This window comes from Wyeomyia smithii, chromosome 1, assembly GCF_029784165.1.
Source record: "Wyeomyia smithii strain HCP4-BCI-WySm-NY-G18 chromosome 1, ASM2978416v1, whole genome shotgun sequence".
Lineage (NCBI taxonomy): Eukaryota > Metazoa > Arthropoda > Insecta > Diptera > Culicidae > Wyeomyia > Wyeomyia smithii.
The window spans coordinates 59,578,021-59,602,632 of record NC_073694.1 but is presented as its reverse complement, the minus strand read 5'-3'; positions in this window follow the sequence as shown (position 1 = coordinate 59,602,632).

The following is a 24,612-nucleotide window of genomic DNA, read 5'->3' as shown; positions in this document are numbered from 1 at the left end:
ATACCGGTTACATCTTCAAGCTGCATGGTGGACTTATTAACTGGAGATGCAGCAAGCAGACTGGTGTTTCTTTGTCAAGTACTGAAGCGGAATATATCGCCCTTGCTGAATGTCTTCAAGAACTGCAATGGATCCGCAAACTGATAGACGATCTTGGCGAGATGCTGCCATTACCAATCATAGTGAACGAAGACAATCAGAGTTGTATTACTCTTACCGTTGCTGATAGGACCACCCGAAAATCAAAGCACATTGACACAAAGTATTGTTCCATTAAGGATCTCGTGGAAAATGGTCTTGTATCCATTCAGTACTGCCCGACGGACTCGATGGAAGCAGGCCTATTAACCAAGCCTTTGGGAGCAATAAAAATAAAGCTATTACGAGAGGCTATTGGCATCAAACCGACCAATGTTGAGGAGGAGTGTTGAGGAGCAACATAGTCGACAGCATGGCATCATGGCAACATTGATGTTATGCATTGAAGCTACATAGCAACATAGCAACGTAGGTGCTAGATTAGTTAGTTGTTTGGAAAAATTAATAAAGAATTTCATTACCTGTTCAAACCTCAAAGATATCAGACGTATTTCTTCAATTCGTCCTAGCTTATATAACTCAAACAGAAACTTCAAAACTGGTACGAACTTACTTTTTCATTTGTTGGGAAGCTGTTTTCCAGCATATTTTGCAATAACGTATTGTGCCTGACTGAATCGTACGTTGTCGTAAAGTATACGAACAGATGATCGCGTTTCAGCTAGTTTCTAGTAAGAATCTTAGTATTAAATTGTCACCAAAAACATTCATGAGCCCCGAGTGTCCTGCTGTCAGCACCATGGCCTCAGCGAGATGTTCAACATGCAAAAATGTGTCAAGCTAGCGAAGACACTTTTTGATTTCTTCATCACCGCCACGACTTCCAAGCGACGATCGTACTAACAATGCAAAGGAATAAAACACTCAAAGCTGAACGATTCGAAATAATTTAACAGAACATAATGAAATCGTAAATTATATATTGGCATAAAATAAAAGAAGTAATTGCCCGCTTTGCTTTTCTTCAGATACATATCGTCGCACCGATCAAAACAATCTTCCGTACCCGTAATTGGTGCTATCAATCGGAGTTAATTTCGGTTTACGATTCTTCTCAAGCCCCGGTAACCACGGTTGGCAAACAACAAAGATGTCGGATGTAAAGACAATTTTGAAAAGAACGCTGCATTTAGTGTGGGCAACTTTTCGTTCGATGGTTTTGCGATTGCCAGAACGGCATCCTCTACAGCACTTTGATAACAGTCGAATGGCGTGGCGTGTTGTCATTGGAGCTGAAAATTGACCACGTACTGGACCGAGAGATGAAAGATCGCTCGCTAGAGATAACAGCCTGCAGCTTGGATGGTCATCATTCTCGAAAAATTGTACGGTGCAATCTTTCAGTGGGGAAAAAATTACACCCTTTACGCACATAGTAATGTTTCAGAGAAAAGGGAGGAGGCAGGTTCGATTTTTGCCGGCAGCCATATTGGCGTTTTTCTCTCCGCTTATCGTATACCATTTTCTGCAATCGTTTTGCCCCAGGTTGAAAGGAAAACAGTAAGTGACAATCGTTACTGGTCGATCAGAATCAACACGTACATTTTTGGTCAAGGAAGGACGTGGTGCAGCAAATGCAAGAGATATGCTGAAACAGTGACAGAACAGATCTGTGTGGCGGTGAATGGTTCATCCAAAAATATTAAATAATAAACTGAATCCGAAAAAGCCCTTTGAGAATCTTCTTGATAGATAAAAAGAATTTAAAATGTTTGCCAAAATAGTTCCAATGAGGCGTAACTAGTTTCCAGTTGATTGAACCGTATTATTTCAAGTTTAAGCAGGTTTTTTGCGTCTTCGTTTCTTATACTAACACGCTGTCGAAGTATTTCATTTGTTTCACATTCGAAAAAAGTGCAGAGAAGTTTCGATTGACATTTCATTTAAGATGGCGTTTTGGGGCGTTTTGACAGCCTTACCACCGCCATCTCGACCTGCTTCGACTTAGTAGCACGAAATATTTCCCAATCACGGCTTCGACTAGTCACGTTCATGAAAGCGTGAAACCCATCACCCACCCTTGATTTCCATCGCTCATTCATCAGATGGGCCGACAGCCGGCCATTCTTTTTCTAGTTGGGTCAATATATGACAGCGAAACTAGCTGTAAAATTTCCAATTTCCCATCGGAACCTTTTGAAAACCTTGCTGGCCAACCGGCGGCCGGTGTTCATCACACAATTTGAACAGAGTAGACAGACGCCACTAGGCTTTTTATACTCTCCTTCCACCATTTCCCTTCGTCCTCCTAAAAATATCGATGTTCCACGGTAACAGAGCCGGTCGATCCCAAGCCGGACGAACCGTCCAACTGATATTTTGCTTAGCTTTTGTCTTCCAATTAACCCCTTCAATTTCGGGATGAGAGCACGATGACTGTCAAAATTTGATTATAACCTACAAAACTGCAACGAGAGGAAAAAAAACTCTACTCACATCTCTATTCTTACGCGCGCGCAAAGTGACCAGTAAATTGGGTGTTAAAAACTAATAAACTGAACTCTTCCATTGAAATAACGAAATAATAAGAAGAGTGGAGTTTGCTCTCTCCCCTTCGCCGATCGGCTATTTCATTCACACTCCATCGAAACCTATTCCGGGTACATAGATATTCATTGATGTTTAATCAAATCATTTTGACTGGACTCTGGCTCGAGGAAGAGGAGCGCGGTCGGGTCCGATGGATTAGTGCGAAACACTGCACCACCACTCACGATGATGATGGCGATCGAAATAAAAAGGAGAGCGGTGTCTGGACCGACAATGTACAGGAAGTTGGCTGACTCAACCCAAACCAACCCAACCCAACCCGGCTGGCTCGTCTTTCTCTCTCTCGTTCGAGGTTTGGCTCAAATCCGAATCAGTTCGACCCATTCATTCATCAATAATGGACCCGGCTGGTAGTACAATAATCATGTTAGTGTTGGTGCTATTATAAAACTATCTCATGCTTCTTCAGATACTAAGGGAGAAACACAGAGAGAGAGAGAGAGAGACTGAAAGTGGGAGCACAGGGGGAGCATCTGAAGCCGCGATGTACAAGAAGGCGTATGTGTTTTTACCACAGCACTGTTTTTTTTTTTTTTTCGTGGAAATAATTAACCTATCATTTCATAATTAAGACGATCTCACCGGCAGAGTTAGGATAATGGAATGATAATCGGAATTCGGAAGTAGAAAGTATGGGCAAACATGTTAGTGTGTGAGTTGTTTGAGGTTGGTTTTCAGCTACTAATATAAATATCAAGGTGAAAACAAATGCGAGATACCTGAATATAAGTTACTATCCATTAATTTAAAGTTTAGCGTGAAAATGGCACTAACTAAACAGAGCAGATACAGGATTTATTGAAAAAATATTCGGAATTCGACAAAACCCTGCAAAGAATATATTTTTTTATTATCACCAAGCGGCAACAAGGAGTTTTTTTCTTAATTGTAATATGTATCACGCTAGCTGATTAGTTGCTTGATCTCCACTTCGTCATTATCAACGTATTTTTGGTTCGCTTGATTTTGAAGGCACACAAATTTCATGTTTCAAGACCTGGGTCTTTTAACGCCGGTTCGCTGTTTGCTCGAATTGGAGCGTAATGGCCATTCTCTTCTTCAAAAACGAGCACCTGACGGAAAACAGGTATAATGATTTTTCACATTCCCAGGTAATTTCTCACACGATATTACCATCCAGAACTGTCCTCCAGAAGTTTCTGCAAAAAAAAATCTCACTGCATTCACAACCGTCGCTCCAATCCACGAATGAATCATCAACTAGGTCATCCACGCTCAAAGATTTGCACAAAAGTCTTCCTCATCTCCGATTTCTTCATCCAAAGCTTCGATGAAAAAACTATTGGAATCTTTGCAGAATTTATCGGGTTATTTCCATTCTCTTCTAGCTGCCGCTAGTAGGGCGTCGTACACAAATTACGTAACGCTAAAAATCTAGATTCCAGACCCCTTCCCCCCCCCCTATGTAACGATAGGTAACGTTCGACATGACTCCCCCCCCCCTAAAATTATGTAGCGCTGATCAGCCTGACCCTCCTCCGGAATTTTCAATTTCGAGCAAACATCACAGTTACGTAACTGTCTCTACTACCCCCCTCCCCCCTACGTAACAATAGGTAACGCTGACTCAACCCCCCCCCCCCTTCATGCGTTACGTAATTTGTGAACGACGCCTAGTTAGTGTTGATTCTTGGGATTGTCGTCTGGGTCGGTTTTCCAACTGCTCCTGTCGCTTACGGTCTCCGCCAGCTGCTGCGACAATCCTCGGTGGGCAGGAGAACACCGCTGCTTCTTGTCACTTAGCTGCCGATGACAAGGAATACGGCTTACCTTAACCGGCACACACAACAGTCGCATTTGATTCCCAGGCCACCGAAACTACCTTTGCAGGTCTACACGCATCCGCAGAGCAACCTTCGCTGAACACAATCTTCAAAAACAGCAGTTAAAACTGACTAAACTAAATATCAAAACAAACCCGCCCAGAAGTCGGCACAGTGGTTTTTTACAGCTAGAGGGAAATTCCGGCCTATCTAACCCTAGACATTGATTCACAAATATGACAAAAAACATTACACCTGTCTATTGCGATTAAATCGCTCACAAACGCAAAACAAAACGAATAAAATTGAACAAATTTATGTGAACGGTATTCAGCAAACAGTGGTGAGTAGTACACGCTCTTACGAGAGTATTCAAAATCAGGATAATTTTTACCTGTACACGCTCTTGCAGCGGTACCCAAAATTAGGGAAATTCTCCGATCGATGCTGAAATTGCAACCGCACAGGTTACAATATGTTACAATACATTTATGACATTTATGAGCATATAAATCCAAAATCAAATGAAAAAATCTGGCAACACTTTGATTTTGAAACTTAATAACGTTAGAAACTATGAGATGAGTTTTGCTTTGGATTGTTAGGAACTAATTTGGATAGTTTTGAAAGTTATTTGAAAATTACAGAAACTTCGACATAACAGAACCAAAGCAGCAGAAGCTCACTATCATATAACTGTATATACGTTACCAGTAACATCACATTCATTTACCAACAAATTAAACCAAACCATATCTCATGACCGTGGAGGACTTCCGGGCTTATCGGTGTCCTGTAAATGGTCAACTTGGTGCGAATTCCACTCAATCGGAGCGTCCTCCGGAGACCAAAGTATGCACGATTTCTTGTCATAATGCGCTGATAAATTTCTCTGCTGGTATCATCCTCGGCAATCAACTGCAAGCCCAGGTACACAAACTCATCGACTACCTCGATTTTATCTCCATCAACCTGAACCCGAGGTGAGAGGTTAGCATTATCTTTTCTGGAACTTCGTCTTCGACGCAACAATGATCAGTCCAATCCGTTTGGCTTCGGCCTTCAGTCCGATGTACGTATCCACCATCTTCTTTGCCCGGAAATCCGTAGTCGTGCATAATCGACCATAGCTGATCCCGATTGATTTTATCGTACATATACCGATTAGAAATCAAATAGATGATGTGCGGGCACCAATGAATCCAATAAAATCTGGTAGTGCTCCGCAAACTACTTTGGCTCTAGCCAGTGTTTCTCCACCATACTTCAACAGTTTACTGGGAAGTTAGTCCACTCCAGCAGCTTTATTGCTTTTCAACCAGCTGAACTCCTCCTCCATCTCCAGAAGATCATGGGGCTGGAAATCTATTGTCTTCTCCTCGTGCACCAAGATCAATTGCCATACCGTCCTCATGCTCTACTGCATCGCTCAGAGAAGTCCGTAAGGAGGTCCAAGCTCACTGCACATATCGGCTTGCGGGAGCTGTTCAATTTATCGTAGAACTTCTGTGTGTCATTTGCATGGTACAGCTCTTCCATCGCAACATGATTTCGGTCCTCTTGTTAGCACTTTTTTCTTCGGAGAACTGGGTTTTGGCTATTGCGTGCGCTCTCGTACGGTGTTGCTGCATTCTCGCCCGTGCTGCATTCTTCTCCTCGATTAACTCTTTGCATTTGTCATCAAACCAATCGTTTCTATGATCTGGAGCTCTTGTACCCAGTAGCACTACAGCAGTGCTACCTATGGCCGATCGAATGCTGCTCCAGCCGTCTTCAATAGTAGCTGCGCAAGCTGCTCTTCCATGGTTAGTGTTGCCTTCTACTGCTGCGCGTATTCCTGTGAAACTCCGGCATCCCGCAGTTGCCCTATATTTGTGCACGACGTTCGACTTCGTCGGGTATTCTACACCGTCGAGAGTTTTGCGCGCATACATACAGCTACAAGCTAGTGGTCCAAATCTATGCTCGCGCTGCGGTAGATGCAAAAGTTGATGACGTCAGAGAAGAACCAGCCATCGATCAGAACGTCGACTTGATTCTCTGTCTGTTGGTCGGGTGAACTCCAGGAGGTTTTGTGGATATCTTTGCGGGGAATGAGGTAGGTACTCCGGATTACCATACCACGGGAGACTGCAAAGCTCACGCACCGATGGACTTTATCATTAGATTAGTGCTGGGACTATTAAACGGATATATTCGTGATCCGGTTATCCGAAGCTCGGATCACGGGTGTGTAAACGAATACTATTCGGATGTCCGGATATCCGGATACAGATAATCGAATGGTCGGATATCCGGATTTTTTGAAGTAGAATACTTCTCTCAGGAAGTCCGGCTACATAGGGATGCGAAATGAAAATCTAAAACCGAAAAAAGTGAAAAATATGTCCAATTTCAAATGCTAATAAATCTGTTGGTAAATGGTTGGACACGTGTCACCTGAGACCCTATTGTGGTCATTCACCTCTGTCCAGCAACTCCTATCCCAACCTCCACGTGGTGCCGACCGGAATACGAGTAACCTTAGCGGAGATCGGGTAACCAACCCCCGGTGGAAGCTTTGGTCGTATGCCGACTGGGAAGGGGGAACGTACGCGGCTGTTTCCCCATGTTAGGGGCGGCGTACATCAGCGTCTGACCCGGAGCGGGCGGCCGAATCATGAAACGCGGTGTCTCGCCAGCTAAATCTAAGACGGCACCCCCGTCGCGAGACTAGCCATCGCCACCCTAGTAAGGTAGCATGGCAAAATCACTTTACTACGAATAATCAAGAAGAAGAAACGGACCAGATCAATCAGCAACGACCTAGGCGACGAAAAAAGGACACTGATTGGAAACTCGGAACATGGAACTGTAGATCGCTGAACATCCCGGGTGGCAACAGCATCCTACTGGATCAGTTGGAACCCCGTCACTTCGGCATCGTAGCGCTGCAGGAGCTTTGTCAGAAAGGAGAAACTGTACGGAGGATGTGTGACCGCAGGGCCCAGTACCACCAGAGCGGCGGCACAACAAATGAGCGGGGTACCGGCTTTATTGTGTTGGGCAAGATGCAAAGTCGTGTGATCAAGTGGCAGGCGATCAGCGACAGGATGTGTGTATTGAGAATTATAGGCCGGTTCTACAATTACTCCATCATCAATGTGCACTGCCCGCATGAAGGAAGACCCGATGGCGAAAAGGAAGCCTTCTACGCGCAGCTGAAGGACGTCTACGGTGGCTGCTCGCAGCGGGACATCAAGATCGTCATCGGGGATATGAACGCTCAAATCGGAAGGGAAGACTTGTATAAACCGGTGATCGGACACGAAAGTCTGCACACCGAAACGAACAACAACGGCCAAAGATGTGTCAACTTTGCAGCTTCCCGAGGAATGGTAGTCCGAAGTACATTTTTCCCCCGCAAGGACATCCACAAAGCCACTTGGAAATCACCTGACCAACAAACAACGAACCAAATTGACCATGTGCTCATCGAAGGACGATTTTTCTCGGACATCACCAACATACGCACCTACCGAGGAGCGGACATTGACTCGGACCACTACTTAGTGGCGGTTTGTATGCGCTCAAAACTGTCGACTGTCTACCAGTCACGACAGAGCCGATCCCCGCGGCTCAACATCAAGCAGCTACGGGACCCGCAAGCTGCCGAAGTCAACGCACAACAGCTTGAAGCGGCACTACCCACGGCAGAGGAGCTCGGCGCAGCTTCTCTAGAGGATGGCTGGACCATGATCCGCATGGCCATTAGGGAATCCGCGACAACGACACTAGGAACAGAGGCGCCGAGTGGCAGAAACGACTGGTATGATGGGGAATGCCAGCAGCGGTGTCAGAGAAAAACCGAACCGGGGAAATTACCTGAGGGTAAGGACGAGAGAGAACCTGGTCAAATACAGACGGGCAAGGAACGACATGACCACGATCCTGAGACGTAAAAAGCGCCAGCAAGAGGATCGTGACCATGAAGAGCTAGAAGAGCTGTTCACTGCTAATGAGACGCGAAAGTTATACGAAAAGGTTAACCAATCCCGTAAAGGCTATGTGCCGCGAGCCGACTTTTGCAAGGATATGGAAGGTAACCTCATCACGAACGACAGCGAGGTGGTCGACAGATGGAAGCAGCACTTCGATGAACATCTGAATGGCGATGCAACAAACGGAAGCGGAACTGGAACGGACCTGGGAGTGCCAGCAGTAGATGACCGGGTATTAGCCCCCGATCTCCACGAAATTCAGCGGGAGATTGGGAGGCTGAAGAACAACAAAGCCACCGGCAAAGACGGCCTGCCGGACGAGCTCTACAAACATGGTAAAGTAACGCTTGCTAGAGCACTACACTGGGTCATTTCCAAGATCTGGGAAGAGGAAAAACTGCCGGAAGAGTGGATGGAGGGAGTCGTCTGCCCCATCTATAAGAAGGGCGACAAGCTGGAGTGCTGCAATTATCGTGGCATTACGCTTGTCAACGCTGCATATAAAATACTCTCCCAAGTTCTATTCCAACGTCTAACACCTTTAACAAGGAGGTTCGTGGGGCAGTACCAGGCGGGTTTCATGGGAGCCCGCGCAACCACGGACCAAATTTTTTCAATCCGACAGATTTTGCAAAAATGTCGTGAGTACAACGTGTCCACGCATCACATTTTTATCGACTTCAAGGCAGCCTATGATACAGTTGATCGAGAACAGCTATGGCAGATCATGCACGAGAACGAGGATATCTTCCCGGATATACTGACGCGGCTGATCAAGGCTACCATGAACCCTGTGATGTGTTACGTGCGTGTCTCGGGGATGCTCTCGAGTCCCTTCGAGTCATGCCGAGGATTGAGACAAAGTGATGGACTCTCTTGTTTGCTTTTTAACATCGCCCTCGAAGGTGTTCTACGAAGAGCGGGCATCAACACGAGTGGTACGATTTTTACGAAACGGGTTCAGCTTAACGGCTTCGCTGATGACTTCGACATAATAGCACGAAACTTTGCGACGGTGGAGGAAACCTACACCAGACTAAAAGCGGAAGCTAAGCGCATTGGACTGCTGATCAATGCGTCGAAAACTAAGTATATGAGGGGAAGAGGCTCCAAGGAGAACAATGTCCACCCCTGATTACCGTAGACGGCGATGAGCTTGAGGTGGTAGACGAGTTCGTGTACTTAGGATCGCTGGTGACCGCTGACAACAACACCAGCAAGGAGATCCGGAGACGCATTCAAGCGGGAAATCGTGCCTACTTTGCACTTCGTAAAACAATGAGATCCAATCGAGTGCGCCGCCGTACAAAGTTGACGCTGTACAAAACACTAGTTAGACCGGTAGTCCTCTATGGGCTAGAGACGACAACACTGCTCTCAGAGGACCTCAACGCCCTTGGAGTTTTCGAACGGAAGGTGCTGCGAACCATCTACGGTGGAGTACAGACTGAAGACGGAGAATGGCGTAGACGCATGAACCATGAGCTGCACGCGCTGCTAGGAGAGATCCCCATTGCACATCTGATCAAAGTTAACAGATTGCGATGGGCCGGACACGTCGCAAGGATGCCGGACGACAACTCGGTTAAAACGACCCTTTTCAGTAACCCCTCCGGCACCAGAAACAGAGGAGCACAGCGTACACGATGACTTGATCAGATTGAAAGTGACCTACGAGTGATGAGACGCCTGGGAGCATGGCGCCATACAGCCCAGAACCGAGTTGAATGAAGACGGCTTCTTGATACAGCACGAGCCACCCCGGCTCTGACCTGCTAGGTAAGTAAGTAATAAGTCGGTTAGTATTCGATGGATTTCCTTCGTTTTTGCAGCAATCGATCAGGAAATCTTCTAAGATTCCTACCAAATGCAAGAAATTGCAATTTTATTATTCGAACTATTGTACTATTGAAAATTGTCAAGCCTTGTCAAAACACAGAATTCGACATCTGATTGGTCGTTGTACGACTGCTTTCCCAAGCATGGTCGACAGAGTTATAGACCTAGTAAATTGGGAATGCATTCTTTGGCCTATGTAGGAGCCTGCATCTGCCTGAACCAGTTCTAGTAGTTTTGAATACCGTCCGAGATGGTCTTCACTTAGCAGCAGAGGTAGCGGATAGCAGCAACAATGATAGCTGCAGCGGATATCGGCAGCGACAGGGGCAGTATCATCAGCTGCGATAGGTGCAGTGGCACCTACTTCATCAAAGAGAAGCTGCCTTTCTGTGGCAGCAGCAGCCGTAATGGCAGGGCCAGCTGGTGCAGTGTCACTTATTCTAGTAAAAAGCTACCTTCGTACGGTAGCGGGCAGCATCAGTAGTAGGTACATCAGCCGGCACTTCCTCCAGTGAAAAGCTCTTCCACATTTTGGCAACACACAACCTTTCAATGAATGCTGGCTTTCGATCTGTTGGCTGTGTTTAGTTTTCAGTGTAAAACCAGATTTCCACTATTGTCCGTGTGGCTTAAACCTCACTTTCGGGGTATCACAAACATAAGATAAACGTTTCATCAGATATTAAATTGAACAACTGAAATTTGAAGAACACAAATGAATATTTGAAGAGTAAATACTTTAACGTTTTGCGCTATAATCCGAAGTTAATTATCATCATCTACATGCATACTTTGACGGTTATTATGTGTTTGCGCCGCTTAGTGTTTGGCTACGGTTATGCAGAACGCAAATGACGGCGCGATGCGATTCGGTAAGAATAAATGTGTTGAAATGTATAGCTCTACTTTGCCGTAAAAAGAGCTGTACATTTCACCACGGTAAGGCGAATCACATCGCGCCGTCATTCACGTTCTGCAATAACCGTAGCCTTTGTTCCGTTCCCGTTCAATGATGTCGTATTAAATATTACATATTACATATTACAATTCGGCAGCACTCAACTTCTCATTTGCACAAAGTTCAAAAATATACAATGAACTTCATTCAAAATATCAAACAAAAATAATTTACAATACTGCCAATGAACGGTCAACGTTTATTTACTAGAAAAAATGACTGACACGCAAGCAGCCGGGTTATCTTTCTTGTAAAAGTATTCTACTTCAACCTTGCGGTCGTGGCTTTGCACACAACCCTCCTGTGATTTTTTCTGTCTTTTAAGCCCGTTCGAATGAAATATAACGCGAAAAATGGCTTTTTCCACAATCCCTCATCCCCTCGCAAGTAATTATTTACATAATTCTCATTAAACTATGTTCGGATCCAATATCCGGATATCCAACTATCTGAAAATCCGGATATCCTGTCGGATAATATCCGGATATCCGGTTGTACCGGATTTTGGATATTTGTCGGATATCCGAGATCGGATATCCAGATATTTTAATCCGGATAGTCCCAGCACTACATTAGATATAGTATGCAGGCTGTCTGACATCATTACCGGTCTGTACATTGCTTTCCGTCCTACATGAGCATTCATGTCCCCGATGACTATTTCCATGTCCCGTCATGGGTAGCTATCGTGAACCTCCTCCAGCTGCGCGTAGAATGCTTCCTTCTCGTCATAAGATCTCGCTTCATGTGTTGATGTTGCTGTAGTTGAAGAACCGGCCCGTTATCCTTAACTTGTACATCCTCATGTTGACCATCTGCTATCCCATCACGAGCTGGTGCATCTTGCCTAGTACTGTGGAGCCGGGTCCCAGCTCGCTGTTGGTACCACAGCTTTGATGGAAAGTAACTGTGATTTTCAGTTCCATGTACTGGCCCTGTTTACACACTTAAAATTTATTGCCGGGTCTCGGTAATTTTTGCCGAGAACGGCACCACTGAGTGCTCGGTTAAAAAAAGAATGACAGCTGTCACATTTTTTCGTAAATCTCGGTGTTCCTAACTGAAATTTCAGCACAACATATCCGTTATCTCGGCAGTGATAGCTCGGTAATAATTTATGCCGAAATTTCAGTTAGGTTGAACCGAGATTTACGAAAAAATGTGACAGCTGTCATTTTTTTTAAACCGAGCACTCAGTGGTGCCGTTCTCGGCAAAAATTACCGAGACCCGGCAATAAATTTTAAGTGTGTAGATCAGCCGCTCCCAACATGAAAAATAGACGTTGTTTTGAGCCGCAGCATCTTGGCGAACAGACGCTCGGGATGCCGAAACACTGCTGAAGTATGGTTTACGCACCAATCGTTTCACATTTTCTCAGTTAGCTTTTGTTGTATGACAACATTACCCAACCAACGCCAACCAGCTGTGTCCATGTTTCGACTGGCAACTTGTGAGGGCCAGATCTTAATTTGACGCTCACTTTTTGAGGCCCAACTTCTTGAATACTGAACCCTAGATCCTGAATCGCAACTCTAAATACTAAATTCTAAATCGAAAATAATAAAACTTGAATACAAACTACCACTCTTAAATACAAAATCCGAATCCCAAATCTCAACTCCCTCATATCCTGAATCCTTACTTCTTAGTCTTTAATCCTTAAGCTTGAATCCAACATGCCATTTCAAAAATCGTAGATCGTATCCTAAATTCTAAATCACAAGTATCAAATTTAGAATAATAAATTCTAAATCGTTTATCATATATTCTTAATTCTCAATTAAAGATTCCAAAACTTAAATCCTGAGTCCAAACCCTATATTCTAAATCTCAAACACTGAACATTAAAACACAAGTCTAAAATCCTGAATTCTTGATGCCGAATTCTGAATCCTGAATCCCAAATCTTGGATTCTATATCCTGAATCCTAAATCTTTGGTTCGAAATTCTACATCCCAAATTATAAACTAGAATTCCATAACCTAAATCTCATATCTCAAAGGTTCTTGGTTGTTTTTCTTTACTTTCCCAGTCATTTCGTTCCGTCATTTGATACCGAGTCAACCAACGTGCCGAGCAACACATGGATGACTTTTGAATCCGTGCTCCCAGTGACAACAAAATCCAAAATCTTTTATCCTAAATCTTAAATCCGCAAACTTGAATCCTGGATCTTAGGGGTTATATCTACCAAAAAAAAAATTTTTTTCGCCATTTATTTTTATTGGCCTAAATCATGTTAAAACTATCCAAGAATCAAAATCTACATCACCCAAGTACAGATCTAAACTCAAAGTTCGTTTAAATCAATTGTTACCGAAATAACTTTAATACTCCAAAATCACATTTTTCGTTTAATTTGACGATGCTCGTTTTTCTTTTTATTTCGAGGCTTTGTAAACTAGCATAAGTTACCTACGATCGTTATCGTGTTTCAAATTTGAAGTATAGAGGTCTCTGCATCAAATTTCGACCATTATAGCGTCTCTACAGAACGTGTTTACTAACAATTTCTCTTTGTTTAGTCGATCAGCCATTCTCGTTGTGTACATTATTTGAGTTTTTCTATACTTTTTAACTGTGAGTTATATTCAAAAGTACTTAGATATGAGTGACAAGTTTGAGTTTTGCGTGGGATCGGGCGCCAACTGTGTCAAAGTCGCTAAGCATCGCATGTCCGACATCGCGAAAGAGGCTAGGCGCAGCCATATATCAGATGACAAAAAGGAAGAAGTGGAAACTAAAACCCAGGAAGGGCAATTTTACGGCGCAGGGTTAGCTGACTGAAGGTAAAAAAATTATTAGGGGCTTTGTTATTGCGATTCTTAAGATTTATAGCATTTTGAAAACTTTAAACCCGTTTTTCTCAAAACCATGTTTTCAAAAATGGTTGGTAAACGGCTGGGCAGTGCGTACCAGCAGTACACCCGTACTAGTTGGCATAAAATAGACCCCAGTGTGGTCCAAAGCATAATGCCCAGCAACTGCAATCCCTACCTCCACGTGGTACCGATTGGGATACGAGCAACCAAGGGTAGATCGGTGAACCGGTGGGAACTTGGTCGTATGCTGACAGGGAAGGGGAAGCTGGTCTCCTAAGAGGGCAGCTTGTCCGAACGTCTGTTCTCCATGTTAGGGGCGGCTCGAACAGCGTCTGTTCCGGAGCGGACGGCTGAATTATGAAATGCGGCGTCTCGCCAGCTACACCCAAGACGGCAGCCCCGTCGCGAGACTAGGCATCCGCAGCCCTAGTAAGGCAGCATGCCGAAACATTAAAATACTACGAACAATCAAGAATTGAATACGGACCGGAACAATTGGCAACGACCTAGGCGACGAAATAAGGACGACGATTGGAAGCTCGGTACATGGAACTGTAGATCGCTGAGCGCCCCGGGTGACGACAAGATTCTACTGGATCAGCTAGAACCCCGCCACTTCGACATCGTTGCGCTCCAGGAGCTTTGTCGGAAAGGAGAGAAGGGACGGAGGATTTGTGGCCGCAGGGCACAGTACTACCAGAGCGGCGGCACAACCAATGAGCTGGGTACCGGCTTTATAGTTCTGGGCAGGATGCAGAGTCGTGTGATCAAGTGGCTGGCGATCAGTGACAGGTTGTGTTTGTTGAGGATAAAAGGCCGGTTCTACAACTACACTATCCTCAATGTGCACTGCCCTCACGAAGGAAGACCCGATGTAGAGAAAGAAGAGTTCTACGCACAGCTGGAGAAACTCTACGATAGCTGAACATGTACGCGCAGATCGGTAGGGAAGAAATGTACAAGCCGGTGATCGGCTCGCACAGCCTGCACACCGTGACGAACGACAACGGCCAGTGATGCGTAAACTTCGCAGCTTCCCGAGGACTGGTAGTCCGAAGTACCTTCTTTCCCCGTAAGGACATCCACAAAACCACCTGGAGATCACCTGACCAACGTACAGCAAATCAAGTTGACCATGTTCTCATCGACGGCCGCTTCTTCTCAGACATTACAAACGTACGTACCTATCGCGGTGCGGATATTGGCTCGGACCACTACCTAGTTGCGGTATCATTGCGCTCAAAACTGTCGACCGTATACCACGCACGACACCGCCGAACCCCGCGGCTCAACATTAAGCAGCTCCGGAACTCCCAGGCTTCGGAGGAATACGCGCAACAGCTTGAAGCGGTGCTACCCACAGCGGAGGGGCTGGGCACATTGCCTCTTGAAGACGGCTGGTGCAGCATTCGCACAGCTATCGGGGAGACCGCAACAGCGACACTAGGAGTGGAAGCACCGAGTAGCAGGAACGACTGGTATGACGGGGAGTGCGAGGCAGCGGTGAATGAGAAGAACCGGACCTGGGCAGGTCAACGAGAGAGAACAAGGCCAATTACAAACGGGCACGGAACGACATGACCACGATTCTCAGACGAAAGAAGTGCCAGCAATAGGATCGTGAACATGAGGAGCTGGAGCAGCTGTACCGTGCCTGTGAAACGCGGAAATTCTATGAGAAGGTAAACCAGTCCCGCAGAGGCTATGTGCCGCAAGCCGACATGTGCAACGACGCAGATGGGAACCTTCTCACAGATGCCAGCGAGGTGGTCGACAGGTGGAAGGAGTACTTCGATGGACACCTGAATGGCGAAACAGTAAACAGAAGCGGAGCAGGAACTGACCTAGGAGCACCAGCAGCGGATGACCGAGTACCAGCCCCGATATTCATGGAGTTCTTTGTGAGATCGGGAAGCTGAAAAACAATAAAGCCGCAGGCAAAGACGGACTACCGAGCGAGCTCTTGAAACATGGAAGAGAGGCGCTGGCTGGAGCGCTGCACTGGATCATTTCCAGGATTTGGAAGGAGGAAAAACTGTCAGACGAGTGGATGGAGGGAGTCGTCTGTCCCATCTACAAGAAGGGCGACAAGCTGGAGTGCCGCAACTACCGCGGCATCTCGCTTATCAATGCCGCCTACAATATACTCTCACAGATCCTTTTCCGCCGTCTATCACCTTTACCATGTAGAGGTTCGTGGGTCAGTACCAAGCGGGTTTCATGGGAGCCCGTGCCGCCACGGACCAGATCTTCTCAATCCGACAGATCTTACAGAAATGTCGCGAGTACAATGTGCCCACACATCACATCTTCATTGACTCCACGGCGGCCTATGATACAGTCGAACGAGAACAGCTATGGCATATCATGCACGACAACGGATTTCCGGATAAACTGACTCGATTGATCAGAGCCACCATGGCGCAAGTGATGTGCTACGTGCGTGTTTCGGGGATACTCTCGAGTCCCTTTGAATCGCGCAGAGGGTTGTGACAAGGTGATTGACTTTCCTGTTTGCTGTTTAACATCGCCCTTGAGGGTGTGATCCGGAGGGCGGGCATCGGCACGAGGGGCACAATTTTCACAAGGTCTGTTCAGCTTCTGGGCTTCACTGGTGACCGCCGACTATAACACCAGCAAAGAGATCCAGAGACGCATCCAGGCAGGAAATCGTGCCTACTTTTCACTTTGGAAGACACTTCGATCGAGTCGAGTGCGACGACGCACGAAGTTGACGCTGTACAAAACCCTGATAAGACCGGTAGTCCTCTACGGGATCGAGACAACAACGCTTCTCGCGGAGGACCTTAACGCTCTTGAAGTTTTCAAACGGAAGGTGCTGCGGACTATCTACGGTGGAGTACAGACGGACGACGGAGAATGGCGACGGCGCATGAACCACGAACTGCACACGCTGCTTGGAGAGAACCCCATTGCACACCTGGCGAAAGTCAATAGGATGTGGTGGGCCGGTCACGTCGTAAGGATGCCGGACGACAACCCTGTGAAATCACTTCTCTTCAGCAACCCTACCGGCACCAGACATAGAGGGGCACAGCGTGCGCGATGGCTCGATCAGGTCGAAGGAGACTTGCGGGTGATGAGACGCCTGGGGAACCGGTCGAAACACAGCCCAAAACCGAGCAACATGGCGACAAATTCTTGATACAGCACGAGCCACCACGGCTCTCGTCTGATTGGTAAGGTAAGGTGTATGTTTTCAAAATCGGCGAGCAGTAGAACTGTAAAAGTTTCCATCCGATTGACTTGAAATTTTAACTGTAGCTTCTTCATTAGATTATCTAGTGAAGTCTAGTGGAGTTGGGCACGACTTCTACTGCTCGCCGCGGAACAACTTTAAAAAAAGCAGTTCACGGTAATCGCTGCACAGCCGCCATTTTGTAACAAAAATAGCAATAAAAATATTTTTTTTATATTCTGCAACAGTTGCTCAATCCTATGATATATTATTTATATACCTTACATCTCAAATGTTCTGTAAAAACATGAAAAAAGCCTTGCTTGTTTGAGCATTTGGTAGATATAACCCCTTAAGACGCCTGTTATAGAAGACGAGGCGATCAACTAGCCTTGACTCCAGTCACTAACGAGGCGAGCAAAATGTTGTACCTATCAGAAAACGCGAGTAAGACGAGTCGAGCAGTTTACTCAGACGAGCTAAATACTAGTCAAAAATCCAGCCGACTCGCCATCTGCAATACAAAAATTGGTCAGGCGAGTAACTCACCGCTCGCCTCGTCTTCTGTAATAGGCCCCTAAATTTTAAATTCCATAGCTCAAATATTAAATCCTCAATCAGCGGTTCCCAAATTATGCTCCGTTAAGCTTTTGTTCAGTGCTCTGCAAAGTTTTCAGTGAAAACAAAAACCATGCCTAACCTTCTTTAACCTTTAACAACTTTTACTGGGCGGAATACTTTCGTAGGTCAAAATAATTGGTAAAACCTTCTCAATTTGATTAAAAAATGTGGGTACTCCGCTAAATATTTTGATTTAAAAGAATACTCCGCCGAGCAAAAGATCTGTAAACCCCTGTCCTGAACCATACGTTCGAATTTCTAAATCAGCGGTTTTCAACCTTTTTAGTTCATGCACCTCCTTTTGGAAATACACACTGCTAGTTGGGAATGGTTTACAATTCAATTAGAAGCAGAGTCTGAAACAAATATTTTTAATTGACAATTATCAGGTTAGAGTGACGCTGTGACCCGTGGCTTTCACTTGATAAACATTTGATTCATTTTTGAGCACTTTGAGAAATGATTTCAATTGAAAGCGGAGATTAACAGCATCACTCTCACCTGACGAATCTCGATTGATAATGACAATGAGAACTGTTCGAATCGAATCGAAATGACTGCGTGAAATGTTCAGTTCATTGTTATGTTTCGAAAATGTACAGATCTGATTAGTAGTGATGTTAGATGCTCTGCAATTTGTGCCATGCAATGGCCTAATTCCCCCCTTGGGGGGAGGGGTGAAGTTCCCCACCGATTGGAAACCGCTGTTCTAAATTCGGATTCCCATATCTTAAATCTTGCATTTTGAAACCTATCTTCTAAATCCCAAATCTTTAACCCCTAATCATTATTCGCCAATCTCAAATCTTAAATCCTGAAACTTTAATCTTAAGACCTGAATCCCAAACCATGAATTCCAAGTCGTAAATATCCAATCCAGAATCCACAACTCCAAATGCTCAATCCTGAATCTTAAATCCTTAGGACAAATGGCAGGGTTAATGCTTCGGAATGGAGTTTTTCAAATGTTGCTCTTCTGGGTTGTTTCAAAATAAACCAACCTAATGTTAACTATTATAATTTCATTCGGTTCAACAAGAGAACAAGAAAACCATGAAAACATTCGTAGAGTTCAATCGCTTGCGCTATCTTTAGTTTGACGACCTCAACATTAAACTTCATTTTTATCTTAGTGAGAAGATTGACTTGGTAAACAAACCAAAAATAAGTACTTATTATTGTTGCTCTATGCTGTGGATAAAATATTTAAGCTGTAACCAACAATCCACGAAAGAATAACGCAATGAAATAACATTAAAGCCAGAGTAAACGAAGTTAAATTCGTAAACACGGTGAAAATTACGACACCAGTTTGTTTATTTCTTTTTCAACCACATTCAATGTCTGCCAAGTGAGTTTGACAATCAAATCGGACTTTTCTGAACCCCAGAAGCATCACCCAACCCGACACTGTTTCTATGTTGTTCACTAAACATCTCCATCACACAAATAAACATCAGTATAAATTTTACTCAAAATCGGAAATAACACATTTAGAGAAAAGTCTGTGCGTAATTGCACAAACAAAACCTCAACATAGGATATCGGATGGTATGGTGAACTGTTTGTCTATGAATTGTTTAAAATTAAGAATTCAAAATCTTCAGAACATTTGCACTGCAAATATTCATTTATATCAAACGCCGGAATGATTATGCTTTTGATGTTTTCCGATTTTCCGTGAACTTTTTAGTTCACACTATAGCAAATAAATTTGGCTACAAAGACCGATTTCAAGTGCTAAATAAAGCCAAAAAAGTAAAGAACTAAATTGTTTATTTGGGACTGGAATTAAAACTAAAAAACTGTTTAAGTCAAACTTTCAATACTTGACATCTTTCAGCGCCAGTTTTTTTGTCGACGTCTCGCACCACTTTTCGCACAGTAAATTAATACAACGATGCTGATGACTATAATAGAATGATAATTCCAGGGGGTGGCACTGGATTATAACCCTCTCATCGCCACCCCCTGGTTGAAAGAATCATCAGCTCACCCGAATACCGCACCAGAGCAATAATAACATCCGCCGCGCCGGCAGAGTTTATTAGCCAGGCACATAATTTAGGGGGTGGCTTCGCTGTAGAATGTCTGTTAGAGGTAGGCATCTCCTCCTCATCACATTGTCCTCACACTGGCAAAGGATGATGATGCTGATCTGCCACCACAAACACCATCAAACAGCCAGTCAAACCACCGAATCAACACAGAGCGCCGCTGTAGAATCTCGTCCTCGCTCGACATCAGCCATGGAATAATGTTAGTATAATGCCATTATCGTCCTTACTAGATTGCCGTTTCCCGACAGTGGCGGCGGAAACAGCATCCCCGTTCCGTTTGCTTAAGCTTATCAGCATTCAGCGGAGGGTGATGGAAATTAAATGAGATTGTTATTGTTATTTATTAGCACTTAATATAGGACGTATTAGGTAGATTATCTGTGTGACATTCTCCTCGATTGTCGACAATTTTGGTAGCAGCAGCGAGGGCTGAAGCAGGGGACGAACAACATAATGGATTTGTCAGTTTTACGGATGTGCTTCAATTTGGCTTTTCTGATTGATTGCTCGAACCTCATGGTATTGCGTGCGATGGAGCTGCAGCAGTCTATTGTTTGGTCCTTGCGGAATGAAAAGGGGAGGAATCGGGCATTGCCTTGAAAAGCGGAGGCGGAAGCATTAACCGCACTACATACGGACGGATGGAACGTAGGTGAACATGAAAAGCCAACAAGCGTGTAGCATATGGGTGAAAGCTGCTCGTACAAGTGTGCCCGGCCGGGCTACAGGGGGTGGATTTTTCCTTTTCCTTCGTCGGTAAAGTGTTTCATGTGTGCGGAAAGATAATTCACTTATCATCAGGGAACGACGACAGATCAAAGAGAAGTTTAAACTGATTTGTCCTTATATTACACTGATCAAGTGGTGCTGATTAGCCAGGGATTGTAACCGTATTTAAGCTGCTAACGGGTGGAGATTTATTGCCGGTTGGTGAAGATGAAATTTGAAACTAGGATGGTGAACTTAAAATAAACTTCGCTGAGGGGAAAATTGGTTTCCATCTGTGGATGAGGACACCATACCGAATACTTTTCGAATTGTACGCTTTTTTCTAGCTTATTTTGTACTCTTCAAATTGCATCCCTTGACGACTTTTTTTTGTTTGTCCGAGCAGCACTTCATCCACTCTAGATCTCGTTAGCTCATAAAAACGCTCCGATGATATGCGCGGAAGCGTGTCATTCAATGCGATAAATTCGGGATGAATAGCAGCGGTGCGTGGAAGAGGAAGCCAGCAACAACATCGTTGGCATCGGTGTGTGTATATGTGTGAGTGAAGTTTTTCCCCCCATTGCTACCCGGAAACAGATTTGTCCAAATTTTCCTTCCTGATGATGGTGGAGGAGGTAATGTGGAACGATTTTCATATAAATTAGGTTTACATGTGGGAGTGTGAGAGAAAAGAAAATTGCTTCCATTAGCAGTGATACGCTTTTGGTTCTGACAGTTAGTCATGGTGGTGCAGAAAAGAAGGGAGGGATTTTTATGCTACTAGTTCAGTTCCTCAGTTGTTCTTTCTATTGATACCCTGAAAATAATAATAATATTGTAAAATGAAAACAAAAGGTAACTGAAGAATTTGTTTCGTTATCTACTGCCACGGGGCCAATCTATGTTATTTTTCCACGTCGGGGGTAACTTTGACCTTTGTTATGCAACGGCTCTGTTTCACAATGATCAGAATGCGTCAAACTGTTACATTCCCCTAAATGTGCCGATTGAAGATCAAAGGCCGGCTCTCCAACATCAGCATCATAAGAGTGCACAGCCCTCTTCTCGGAGGCCTGCTGGAGTACGACTACGACCGCTGCCCAACACACGATATAAAGATCATCACCGAGAATCTAAACGCTCAGATCGGCCAGAAGGATGAACTTGAACTGGTGATTGTGAAGTTCAGCGCGCACCAACTGATCAACGAAAACGACCTAAGACATAGCTGGATGCAGAAAATCAGTACAGCTTCCCACATCGGTACATCTGGAGGTTACCAAATCAGACAAAATCGCAAATAGACTGATATGGTTGGCATTTATCGGACATCACCAACATCAGACTTTATCAAGATGCCAACGACGATGGTGCAGATGCGCCTAAAACTCTCGGTGCCGGCACCCGTCACGGTATAACGCGCGCCTAATCAATCCTGATACCGAAAAGTACGCGTATTTGCTCGAAGCTATAATGGCAGAAGAGAGGGAGCTGATTGAAGCAAGCTTAGGAGAATGACTGGAGAGCGACATTATACTGACAACTTTTCTCTCTTTTCACTCTAACAGCCTCATGCATGAGCTGTTCATGAGAGCTCACATACAGCTACAGCTTAAACAAGGTAAAGAAATTGTCTTGTGTTGCGTACGACAGTTCATTCTTGCGCATGTATTTTGTTCTTTCGGACATGACAGCCTAGTTTTCTCAGTGTGACATTCTGCTGATCGGCTGCGGCTGTCATCGACTCGCGTTTTTTCGTTTCTCCTTTTTCACAGGCCGGTGGCATATTGAATACAAAGAAAACCGTTTCCATTGTTGATATTATTCCCCACGTAAGAAAAAACGTGCTTCGCACCATCTCTCTTTCATTCTTTCATCGGCCTTACTGTCGTGTATCATAATCACCTGACATCCCGCTCGGATTCGTGCAGAAGGATGTCGGAAGATTATAGGCTGTCATTTACGACAGCTTGGAATAACCAACAGACATAAGGAGATGAAAACGAACAGCCCGTATGGAGTTGCATGTGTGCTGTCGTCAGTTGCTGTCGGACTGTTTACCGAACGTATGGGAAACAGAGGGAGCTGTGCAATACAATGAGAGCTGGATCAGTTAAAAATTTGCTGTCATTGTCTTGCAGTCATTTTCATAACACTGGATTGAAGCCCCTCTCGAGGAATTGGGGAGCACCGAGTCCACAGCGTAAAAACATCCTGTGGAACGAATCTGGTGGAATGATTGTTTCGACGGAGATGTTGGACGAGAAGAACTTTACCCGGGTACTAATGTTACGGGAAGCCAACCTGATGGGTAGGTCGTTGAGCGATATAGAGAGAAGAGGAGCTAGCAAAACTATCTCTTCCTGAAAAAGAAGCGCCGTTAGGGAGAAGAGGACTTTGAAGAACTAGAACAGCTGAATCACTCTCGTGAAACACGAACCGCAAGCCGAAATGTGCCGAGATAAGGATGGGAGTATTTTGACGAACGATCGTGCGGTGACCGAAAGTTAGAAGCAGCCTTTCGATGAACACCTGAATAAAATACGAGAAGAGAATCAAGACGATGAGGAAATGACGTAGTCGGTGTAGAAAAGGACGGAGAGGTTCCCCTCCTTAAAACAGGCCAAGTTAGGGAGGTCATCAAGCGACTGTAGAACTACAAACCGGATGAATATCACAAGCGGAACCTATCAGGATGTACCCAGAAAAGTTATCAGAATGCCAGCATCAACTGATTGTTAAGATTTGGACACCGAAAAGCTGCCGAAGCAGTGGACGAATGGGCAAGCATCTACGGTCGAACAAACTTAGTCCTAAAACAAAGTGTTTCCACAGCTCATCCATCATCCCCAATTTGTCTTCTATTTCCCATGGCGTCCTCCCTACCTTCTTCACCGTTCAACACCACTTCGAAGTTTTATTTCCAACAATTGGTCTACCGCGACCTATCAGTAATCAGGTTTCCTTCCGTGTCGTTACACATGGCAGGAATTTTGTACGACCCGGTTCCTGATATCGTTAATCGTTCTATAGAAGCTCCTCGTGTCGTGCCTGGTAAAGCAATTCTTCGCCTCCGCGAGGACGCGTTAGTAGTTTTCACGTTTCAGCTTTCCGGTATTTCCGACGATTTGCTGCTGCTAACGCATTATCGTAGGCCCAGTTCTTTGCTTCCATCACCTCTAGGTACTCAGCAATCCATCACCCACTACGCGTAATTCCCACTGTAATACCTTTCACCTTTTGCACTGTTTCATTGACCGCGGCGTGAATGTGCTTCCATTGCTCCTTCAGGTCCCCTCCAACTGCGCAACTCCACTGATATCCTATGTGTTCATGTTCAGATGTATCTTTCTCGCCGATCTCGATTTAACTACGTTGAACAGCTGGGTGTGAATCTTGCCTACTTCGAGAAAGTGATCTTAATCTACGTTTAGCCCCAAAAAACTGCTCAATGTTGACGTCTTTTTTCCAAATTGGCGGAGAAATCTGCTCAAAGACACAAGAGAACTCAACACAGGGAGTTAGAATAAATTTTTAGGTAGGTTTTGGGACGACGGTTTAGTATTGCGTCGGAAAGTGGCATTTATGCTTGATGTACCCTCTATACCTTTACATCCTCCTAGCTAGCACCCTGGAACCTGGCACCTACCTGCCACTGGCGTGTTGATAGTTGAGCCGTCACACACTTCGCAGCACCGGCGAGATGATCCTTGAGCTCCGAAAGGATGCGGAAAACGAGGGCGGTAGCCGAGCAGGTCCTCGGCAAGAATGTGCAAGTTCGGGCACTCACCTCGGAGGTGACTCTCCAGCTTAAAAACCTGGATGAAAACACCGAGGGGTGCGACATTGCTCAAGCCCTCAAGGAGAAGTGCGGGGTGGAGGTGGCCACTGCGCCAATCCGCCTCCGGAAGAGTCCAGCGGTAACCCAGATGGCCACCTTCCGGCTAGCGTCGACGGACGCGAACCTGGCACTGAAGGAAGGTAAGC